The 10,744-nt window shown below is 40.8% G+C and overlaps 1 pseudogene; it reads left to right on the forward strand.

The window, feature by feature from the left end:
• Window positions 1-6,372: 6,372 nt before the first annotated feature.
• Window positions 6,373-7,023, forward strand: LOC140916620 (putative CENPB DNA-binding domain-containing protein 1 pseudogene; annotated as a pseudogene).
• Window positions 7,024-10,744: the final 3,721 nt, after the last annotated feature.

Genomic DNA, 10,744 nt, shown 5'->3' on the forward strand with positions numbered 1-10,744 from the left:
TATTCAACTGTGAGAAATCCTTGGTGCCTTCTTCTCTGCTGAGATCTTTGCTGAAGTAGTGTTATACTTGCATATGGGTCTGAGGAGTTCATGGCATAGGCTTCTTCATGTGGGAGGTGGAATAGATGTAAGGAAGGAAGGATTTTTTGGGAATGTGGTTTATTTACTTTTATTATCTTTCCAGCCTGCCAGTGGGCATGACTGGACTGATCTGAGGCTCTAGTGGCTGAGTGGGTCATGTTTCAACTTGAATTATAAAGAGAGCCTCATGCTGGGTATCTGATCCAGGCTGGGTCCAGACCTGGGAGAAATAAAAGGGGCAGTATCACTATGTTAATATAATCAGATCCCATATGCTCCAGGTGTTCATCCCAAGATTGTGGATCTTTTCAGTATATGTCCCTAAAGTTGTACTCATGGGAAGATTCTTGCTTAAAAATTCTATTGGTATATTATCTACATGAGTATGTTGCTGCATTTCTCTCTTCAGTTGATGGGCTTCTCTCCATTTCTCCAAGTCCTCAAGGCTGTTGGTAACTTCTTGTGAATTTTAATTTCAGAAAAATGCTGATTACTGCTTTTTTTTTTTCTGGAGACTTTTTTTGCACCTTAGTGATGGGCTTTACCCAATTAATTACTGAGAGGCAAAATAAAGCATATCACAGTACAAGACATAGCTAGTCTACCGGGAAAATCTATATTTGAGGAAGTATCAGTGTGGTTAGAATTTAAGATTACTTGTGTTTCTTGGAAAAATCATACATTAAAATTTCAGATTAGGGGGGAGCATGGTGCATCATGGGAGATGTAGTCAAATTACAGGACACAGTCTACAGAGGAAAAGGGCAACATAAGGCAGCCAAACTACAAATCCACAAGGCACTGTGGCAGCATTTCAGAATCCATTTTTTCACTCAGATAATTTGGATTTGGATTTTTCTCCTCTGTCAGCATTTTGTATGAAGCTCCCCTCTCCATTTTACCACTAATTCTAGTAATTAGGCATGCAACTACCTGGTTTGCAAGTACAAATACCATTTGCAAATTCACAGCTAAGGTTTTCTGCCCACTTAAACTAAGGTAGCAAAAAGGAAGTGTGCCAAAACATAGGCATATAAATTTAGAGTCCTTTGTAAATTTGCCTGTACGTGTCTTCACTCCTGATAGAATGCCAGATGTTGTGGAATCTTACAATATGACTCATCTTCTGGAAATGAAAAAGCATGAAAGAAAATGGATAGCTGGTTGAAAGAGACTGGATTTGAGAGGGACAGGAAGCTCTATCAAGGTTTGGATCAGGCATGTACGGAGCTATAATACTGTTCTATCTGCTGTATATTCAGCAAAGAATTGCCCAATAAAGTTATACAGACTAGTGAAGAATCTCCATCCAGACTTATTTTTCCCTAATTCAGACTCATCATTTGAAAGTTGTAAGCAATTTGCCATCTTGTTTTGATGACAAAATGAATTGTGTTAGAGGAAGTCTCTCTCTTGGCAAATAAACAATGTCAGAATGGAAAGGTGAAAGTGTCCTCTCTAACCTGGTTGAATTTGATCACAGATGCCCTCTTGAGTGTGTTCCAAGGAGTTATCTAAGGACTTGCAAGATGCAGTTCTTTAAACTTCCAGCCATATAAACACCTTGAATAGGTACCAGGAATTTCTCCATCTCTCTGAAAATTATATGTTTGCTCCTTTAAAGACCTTTTGGGGAGTAAAAAGACTGTGGACTCATTATAATATTTTGATACACAGGTTTGAGATAAAATGTACTGAAGTGCCTAAAGTCACTGATTGAAAGTCAGTGGGACTTAGGTTCCTTAATCATTTAGGCACTTTTGAAAATTTTACCTTTGGTGATTAGAGACTTGCTTTTCCCCCTTTTTAAGAGGTGATGAAATTTAGCACGAGACTAGCTAGGTATATTTGTTTCAGTTAGTCTGTATAGAAGTAGACCATTCATCCTGCAGAATTCCTCCACAAGATGATGGGAACTTTTGCATGCAGAGTACCTGGGTGGGTAGATATATAATCAATTATAATGAAACCTCAACACATGTTTGAGTGTAGATTTCAAATATAGTGTATGATTTTCCTTGGCATGGATTCACAACACGAGAGAACAATTTAAGTCTCGAGTGGACTATATAGAGCAACGAAGAGGCAGCCTAATGCACAGAAACTAGTTGGCAGGTTTTATAGTACAAAATGGAGGAATTGCCTTAGTACAGTCAGCTGATTTTGAGACTCTTGAAACTACCAGCTTTTATGCTCAAAAAGCTGATTAGCTAAGATTTTAGCTATTGTTGCCACTGCAAACTCCTGGGCATCTACTTAAGGAGTACTCTCTGTATCTTCATATGTACCAAAAGGTGTAGAAATCAGAAAGCTTAGACCGATTCAACACTACAAAGCATACGGTACAAGAAAATTAGCCCAAAAGCCTGGAAATAGGAATTAGAAAGAAACAGTGGGAAATAGTAGCAGAAAAGCTGGATACAGCATAAAAATATCAGTTAAAACTATAAATACACAGTATTAATCTATGATGCAATAAGCATGTTAGTAGTACAGCACCAGACATCCTTTGCAGATGATGCTGACATTGTATGATGAAATGGGAGATGTTACAGACATGGTTTTGTATTGTGAACCATTCAAACATTTTATGGAAGGATAAATAAAGTTCATGTGTAAAATGCTACCAAATTCCCCATCCATTCCCTCCCGTTGTTTATCTGGACCCAGGGAAAGCTAGCCAGTTGGGAAATATGTCCTCCAAGCTACTGAGTGTAGCATTTTCTGTCCAATCACTGTGTTAATGTCTATCAAAAAGAGCATGAAAAACACGGGTGTCTCTTTTAGATAGTCCTTTGTCATTTCTGTTGATATTTTCTGGCGGGCATAAAGGTAGGTATGTATTGTCAGACTAGTCATCTGTGTGTGTAGAGCAGAGAGCTTGTTGGGTACAATACATATTATAGTGCATTTACCTGAACCTTCAATATGGGCATTCTATTCATTAAGCCCTTTCCAAGGTTGGCAGAAGTTATTCTTGGGGGAGAAGAGCTACGTATCAACAAAATGTGTTTCTGGTTAGATTATAAAACCTCGGTGGAGCTGATCAGTTGGCAGCCTTCCAGATCAGAATCTGTCTTGCACCTGTTTCATTTATTTGTTTTATGCAGACTCTAGTTCAACATACTGTAATATTGAGGGAAAGCAACCAGGTTCCACTAATCAAATTGCTAATGCTACCTTCCTTTAGTTCAAGAAATTCCAGACACTAATGCCCAGTCTGCAGTTACAATATGAAAGCAGTCTCTAGGGGGTTGGAATATAATTAGAAATGTGCCAGATTTTGCAACGGAAATTTTTCTGTATTAGAAACCTGTAAGTACTTATGCTGCTGGTGGCTAAGATTACTCTGAAGATAAATATTAAAACACAGCAGGATTTAGAAATCAAAAGATAAACATTCCCAGTACAATGTCGATTTGTTATTCACATGGACTTAAAGGGTTATTTAGAGCAACACTCTGCTAAAGAAAATGGAATAAACTATTGGGACCACTTGACAATCTATAGACAGTTATATTATTTCTGGTAACTTCAGGTGTCATATGATCATGTTCCGCCTACAATTAGACAGGCCTATTGTATCTGGGCTTCAGCAGGTCTGCTTCATAAAGATGGTGCTGTATGTAAATTGTTACTTTAGACAAATTCAGTCAAAATTTTGCTGAATGTATTACAAAACTCCAGATTGCATAGTCTAGGAATCACTATTTCTGAAGATGTAGATGTGTTGGATAAGTGCAGTTCAATTAAATATCATAAGATGCATTCTTTTTTATGTAATTTTGAATGTCATTGATTTATATAATGGCTAAGCATAGCAAGGGGACATTTACTGCCTCTTGTCTGAGTCTCCCTATCTTTTCAGAACATCTCCCTAATAATGACACGGGAGCTTTTGATAAGAATCCAGATTACCCATCAGCAAAGATTTTTGCTGATATCACACACACACGTGTGTGTGTATGTATATATATATATAAATAAAAATCTGGGTACAAGGTTGAAGATTTAATTTCCATAAGGTTGTAATTTTTCAAGTTCAGTGTAATTCTCTACAATGGTAGTGTGCAAGTGTATTCTAACCTGTTTCAAGTTCTTTCTAATTTTCTTGTTCTAGTGAATCATCTTTCTTTGTTCCAGAGTTATATTTTTAATTGTTTAGTTGCTTGCTAAGCTATGACATTTTTGACCTAGCATTCAACTATGCTCCAAATTTTTCCTGTTGGATTTGGAGTAGAGGAGGGGGATTAGGACATGTTTTCCTGTGTAACACTGTTTGAACTGCAACTCACTGACTGCTGACAGGTGAGGAAGTAGTTGTCAACCAGATTTAAAGTTACTGTCATGTTTACACAGCCACACAGAAGAGGTTGAGAGAGGACAATGCTGTTGTTTTATTTATTTTTAATTAAATACCAACAGCTACTGGACCATAACAACACCCTTTAGTTATCATTAGTGTTTTAGATTTGCATCTTTTCAGAGATGTTTAAGCCACTTTTCATGTCAACAAGTGTCTTTCAGTATGCTGCTCATCAATTTCTTCAAAGATCAATGCGCTGACACTTCTAGCTTTGAGGCCACATTTTCAGAGGTTGGTACAGATAGGCGCCTACTGGGATTATCAAAAGCACCTAGGCATCAAACTCCTAGGCACCTCACCACTTATGAAGATCCCACTATGTTTTTGACATAAAAAGCAACTTCAGCATCTCAGAAAAGATGCACATTGCAAACATTAATGATAACTAATGTCTACCATGTGGCTGTGTAATCATGACAGTAACTTTAGTTATTGGTTCTTGGTTCTTGGTTCTTATACAGTAACTCCTCTCTTAACGTCCTCCCGGTTAATGTTGTTTTGATGCTACATCCATGCTCTATTAGAGAACATGCTCGTTTAAAGTTGTGCAGTGCTCATTTACAACGTCATTTGGCTACCTTCTTTGTCCATGGCTTGCAGGATTCTCCGGAAGAGCAGTGACTTTATTAGAGTGCATTGCACAACTTGTAACCAGAGTGGGCTGGCAGCCCCCGCAGTCAGCTCCCCTACACTCCCGCCCTCCCAGCACCTCCCACCCACTGGCGGACTCCGCAGATCAGCACCTTCCCCCTTCTCCTGCCTCCTGCCTGCAGCAATTAGCTGTTCTGCTGTGTTCAGGAGGCTTGTTGGGGGAGGAACAAGGACGTGACGTGCTCTGGGGAGGAGGTGGAGTGGGGGTGGGAAGAGACAGGGCAGGGGAGGGGACTTCGGGGAAAGGGTGGGGTGGGGGCAGGCCTGGGGCAGATCCGGGGGTTGAGCACCCCCTGGCAAATTCAGCGCCTGTGCTTGCACAGTAGGGGAAGCTGCTGCTCAAGGCTCTTCCTAGCCTAACATGGCAGCTTCCTTGCCTGCCTTATTGTCTGCAGTGGGCTGTGCCTGTGTGGGGTAAGGCGAGGGCAGCTCCCAACTACAGGACTGTACAGTACGTATTGTAAACACACACCACGTGCACGCTACCCAGCCTCCACAGCGATTCACCGTTGCTTTATGGCTCAGCCGCCGCTCTGCTCGGGAATAGGGTGCTACGCCAAGCGCGTGCGAGGCCACCAGCTGCCTGCAAAGGGGGTGCACAGCAGTGGCCCTGCCTTGCTGTCTTGCGGCTGAATAAACAATGTTCCATCCGCTCCCCCACAACCCTTCGCTGGAGGGAGGTAAGAACACAGGGGGCGGCAGCCAACCCAAAGCAAGTGACAGTAATAACATTCCAGTGCCTCTTCGCTGTAGCAAGGGGGAGAAACAGCGTAGAGAGGCACAGAACTTGGCCCTGCTCCTATGAAAGTCTGGGAAATCCACGAGAGCTTTGCCATTAACTTTAATGCCAGCTGCATCTCCCTGTCCCTGCATGCACACACAGCAGGGAGGGGCACAGCCCAGCAGCAAATGTTATTTTCCTCCTCTTACTACATTGGCTGCAATGCTGCTCAGGTGCTGAGTGCATGGTTACTAGGGGAGATACAGCAGGGCCAGCTTTTCCAGGGCACCCTAGAAGACAGGCCTTTGGTCCTCCAGCAGGGCTCCTGCAAAAGTAAGAACCTGCAAGGAAGTAAGAACCTCCTTAACTAGTCCTAGCCTAAGCCCACAGGGCTTCCAGTAGGGGAGCAGATTACCATGGAGAATGACATGGGTTTTCCAGATTCTTTCCCCTGCAATAGTTGATTGATGCTGCATGACCCTGGCCACTCCAGGCTGAAGGGAGTGAAGAGTAACACTTGCATGTGCCGTCCAGAAGAGCATCACCCAGCATCATGAATCAAAAATGTCCAGCGATAAGTGATAGTGGAGTGCCTAGCAGTAGCAGTACCACTAGCAGCCAGAAAACCATTAGTTTGGGTACTAAATTAGATATTTTAAGGGGTTTTGATGCAGGTGAGCATGCAGTAGACATTGGCATCACTCTAGGTCTTACTCCGACCACTGTGAGAACAATTTGGAGTAATGCCGACAAGGTCAGGGCTAGTGCTTGGTATGTAACGCTACTTAATGCTACGACAATAAGTCAATCAAGAAGTAGTTTACTGGAAAACATGGAGTGTCTTCTCTCATTGTGGATAGAGGACCAAAACCAGCAGAACATACCTCTAAGTTTGCTAGTGATACAAGCTAAGGCAAAAAGTTTGTACGACAATTTGAAGAGAGAGCAAGGTGAAGGATCACAGACAGAGACTTTCACAGCAAGTCGGGGATGGTTTGATTGGTTCAAGATGTGCTTCCACCTGGATAACATCAAGATGTCCAGTGAGGCAGTTAGTGCTGATACAGTCCCAGCAGCTAAAAAATTCCCCGACTATCTCAAGAAAATAATTGAGGAAGGTGGTTATTCCCCTAAACAAGTCTTCAGTGTTGATGAAATGGGCCTGTACTGGAAGAGGATACCTGTGTTGTCTTACATTTCCTGAGAGAAGAAGACAGCACCTGGATTTAAAGCAGCTAAAAACCACCTAACTTTGCTTCTAGGGGGTAATGCTGCCGGAGACAGGAACATGAAGCCACTGACAGTGTACCAATCTGAAACACCACACACTCTCAAGGGATTTTCAAACGAACACCTTCCAGTCATTTGGAGATCCAATAAGAAGACATGGATAATTGGAGCTATTTTTTCAGAGTGGCTGACTCTCTATGCCGCCCCTGCATGGAAGGAATACTGTGCCAAGGAAAATCTTGATTTCAAGATTTTATTGCTTATTGATAATGCAACGGCTCATCCAATCATCCTGGATGACCTGTGCAAAAATATCAATTTTGTGCACCTAACACCAAATTACTCATCCAACCCATGGAGCCATCACTGCATTTAAGGCATATTACTTACACCGTACTTTCGACCAGCTCATCAGAGGCACCGATGGGGAAGGCAAACCTACGATTCAGCAATTTCGGTGTGACTACAACATCCGCAAGTGCATCAATAATATTGGTGAGTCCTGGGCTGAAGTTACTCAGGCATGCATGAATGGCATGTGGGAGAAGTTGTGGCCTGAATGTGTCAATGACTTAAAAGGATTTTAAAATGTTGTTCCCGCTATGAAGAAAGCTATCCTCAGCTTGGCCAAGAAAGCAGGTTTTGATGAGGTGGAAGAAGCTGACGTTACACAACTTCTGCAATCACATGGAGAAGAGCTAACTAATGAAGATTTGATGCAACGAGAGGTGATGAGAGCAATGGAAGAAGAGGGCCAAGAAGTAAAAGAAGAACCAACCCATTGAAATTTGACTAATAAACATCTTTCTGAAGCTTTCCAGATGATTGAAGACAATCCTGGACAGGGAATGCAGCTCCAAAGTGATTAGGGGAGTTGGTCATCTAATGACTTGCTATAAAAAAGTTTACCAAGAAAAAAAAAGGAAAGCAAAACAACAATCTCTAGGTGTGTTTTTTCAAGTTTGGAAAGTTCAGCAAGAGGAGCAGCTGGACAATCCACCCTCTTCCACTCTCTGACTCCACCAAGCTTCATACTCAGCAATGATGATTGTAGTACTAAATTGTTTGTTTAAAACTGTTTCAAACTTATACCTATATTAAATTACCTGTTTAAAATTGTTTAAAACTTATACTGTACATGTATACACTGCCTTTTGTCTGGCAAAAATAAATTCCCTGGAACCTTAACACCCCCCTGCCCCCATTTACATTAATTCTTATGGGGAAATTAGATTTGCTTAACATCGTTAAAGTCACATTTTTCAGGAATATAACTACAACGTTAAGTGAGGAGTTACTGTATAGCCAGCTGGATATTATTTTCCATTTTGCTTACATAACTATCAGGGATGTGCCAAAATATCTGGATATGTTAAATATTTTCTTCTAGATGCAAAAGTTGTTGCAAAAATTGAGAAAGGTGCTGCTTCCATAATCACTGGATTCAGTGAAATGCTGGGTTTCTTTTGGCTGTGATGTGTCTTGAAGGACTAGAGCAAAGCTTTAACAATTTTAACTAAAAATTTGCTGGCCTTTGATGATACATGGCAAGAAAACAGAGAGATTGTATGAAGTCTCTGAAATAGTTGGGCATGAAAGAAATTAAAGCACCTTCGAATCTGAATTTGGAGAGACTTTAACCTCAATCACCATGGCAATCAGAGGATGCTTCTCCTTTTTTCTTTGGATAGAGTTTTAAATCTGGAGTTTTCTGTGAGCAGTTCTTCCAGAACCTAAGCTTGGCATTGTCATGAATCATTACACCAATATGAGGTTGAGTATTACATTGCATTTCAATATGTGCATATTTGAATGAGAAAGTAAAAGGTGCCTACCATCCCCACACATGCCCTTGAGGCCAGATGCAGTGCTGTAGGTAATTCAGTCCTTAATTTCCACAACTGGGTTGATGATAGGTTTAGTAAGGTTTTTATTATCAAACAGTGCCCCTCCCCACTTTCTGCGGGTCTTATTTATTAACAGCAAGTTCAACAACAACATAAGAGACTTCTCCTTAGGCCCTTCTCTCTCTTTAGTGTCACCCGTCCAGGTGAGCTCTGGTAGCCTTTTATTAAGTCCAGGTGCTTGTTAGCCAATAAGCTGCCAGTCAGCCGCCGAGGTGATTCATTACTAACAGGTGGGACAAGAAGGGCTTGTTCGCTTTAAAAAAGCCGATCCCTGGTAGCTTTGGCTAGCCACCCTGGAACACAGAACATTGGAAGTTTATTAAATGTATCAACTCTTTTTTAAGTGAGCTGTAGCTCACGAAAGCTTATGCTCAAATAAATTGGTTAGTCTCTAAGGTGCCACAAGTACTCCTTTTCTTTTTGCGAATACAGACTAACACGGCCGTTACTCTGAAACCTTTTTTAAAATGTTAAGAGCAGTGTTTCTTAATACACAGTATTTATCTATGATAGAAAAATACAAAAAGCCTATTAGCTGAGCTACCAGAGCTCCTTTTTTTTTCTTTTTTCTTTTTTTGTTTTTAACATTAATGGGTGTGGTAGCAGTGCTTTGATGCCCTGGGTGCTGAGTTTGAATATCACTTATGATTTCTATATGTGAAATAATCAACTGGAGTGTATAACTTTGCACAGTCACAGATAATTGGAATGTAACATTTAATCAAAAGATTGGCAACTTTTATCAGGTACAGGTTTTGTAAGTCTGTTGCCATAGAGTATTTATACTTAAAGTTCCTGGTAATTGAGTACTATACAATGAATGTGTTAATGTGTTGGGAAAGGGATGTTTGTTTGTGCAGCACTAGCATTTCAGGAAGCCATGAAAAACAATTCATATGCATCTTTGTTTTTAAGTAGCATGGATGGTGTCTGATAATGCCTGAGTAGGCTAATTATGTCAACAGCAGACTGGCAACCTTTCCTTTCTTGAGGCTTGTGGCAGATTTAGAGAGCAAAAAAGAGAGAGGCATACAAAGACAAATAAAAGGTAAACCATGCAGAATACCTTAATCAACCTCTTGTGAACTGCTTGGATGGTATAAATAGGCAACTTGATACACAGCAAGCATCTATAACCTATAGGAAAGTGCCATTGCCAGTAGCTAATGAGTGGAGTAATTGCTCACTGCCTCTAGTAAAATCAACTTTTTTTTTAGGCCTACCTGAAGACTTTTGACATATCCCACTGACATATGAAACTGTAGGCCCAAGGTTTAAACAAACATATCTTAACGTTGAACTTTGACTGCACATAATAATTCACCAGAAATTTCATCACTTTAATGCCTTTTTATGTACAGCATATGTCCCCCTAGTGTAGCCTCCATATGGCCCTATGTCCTATTAGTTAAATCGTACTGCTTCAGTGAAACACCACTGGAAATGATGGAGTGAATTTAGGAGCACAAACCTTGTTTTACACCAGTTTGAGTCATACAGCTAAATCCTCATACACTAATTTGCAGGTGCACCAGTGAAACACATGGCACTGGGTCTGCATGGGGTGCAAGAAAGGTCAAAATAGAGGACAATAACTTTCTGTTGCTGGATCTTGCCTTTTAAAGAGGTTCATACCCACCGACACACATTTGGAAGAATTCAGATAGGAATTCAACTTAAGAGTCTCTAGAACACTTTCAAAGTGGTATCAATATCACAAGACCGGATGAACATAGTAATTAAAGGGTTCAGAATGGTAGCCGTGTTAGTCTGTATCAGCAAAAAGAA

Source organism: Lepidochelys kempii, chromosome 8, assembly GCF_965140285.1.
Source record: "Lepidochelys kempii isolate rLepKem1 chromosome 8, rLepKem1.hap1, whole genome shotgun sequence".
Lineage (NCBI taxonomy): Eukaryota > Metazoa > Chordata > Testudines > Cheloniidae > Lepidochelys > Lepidochelys kempii.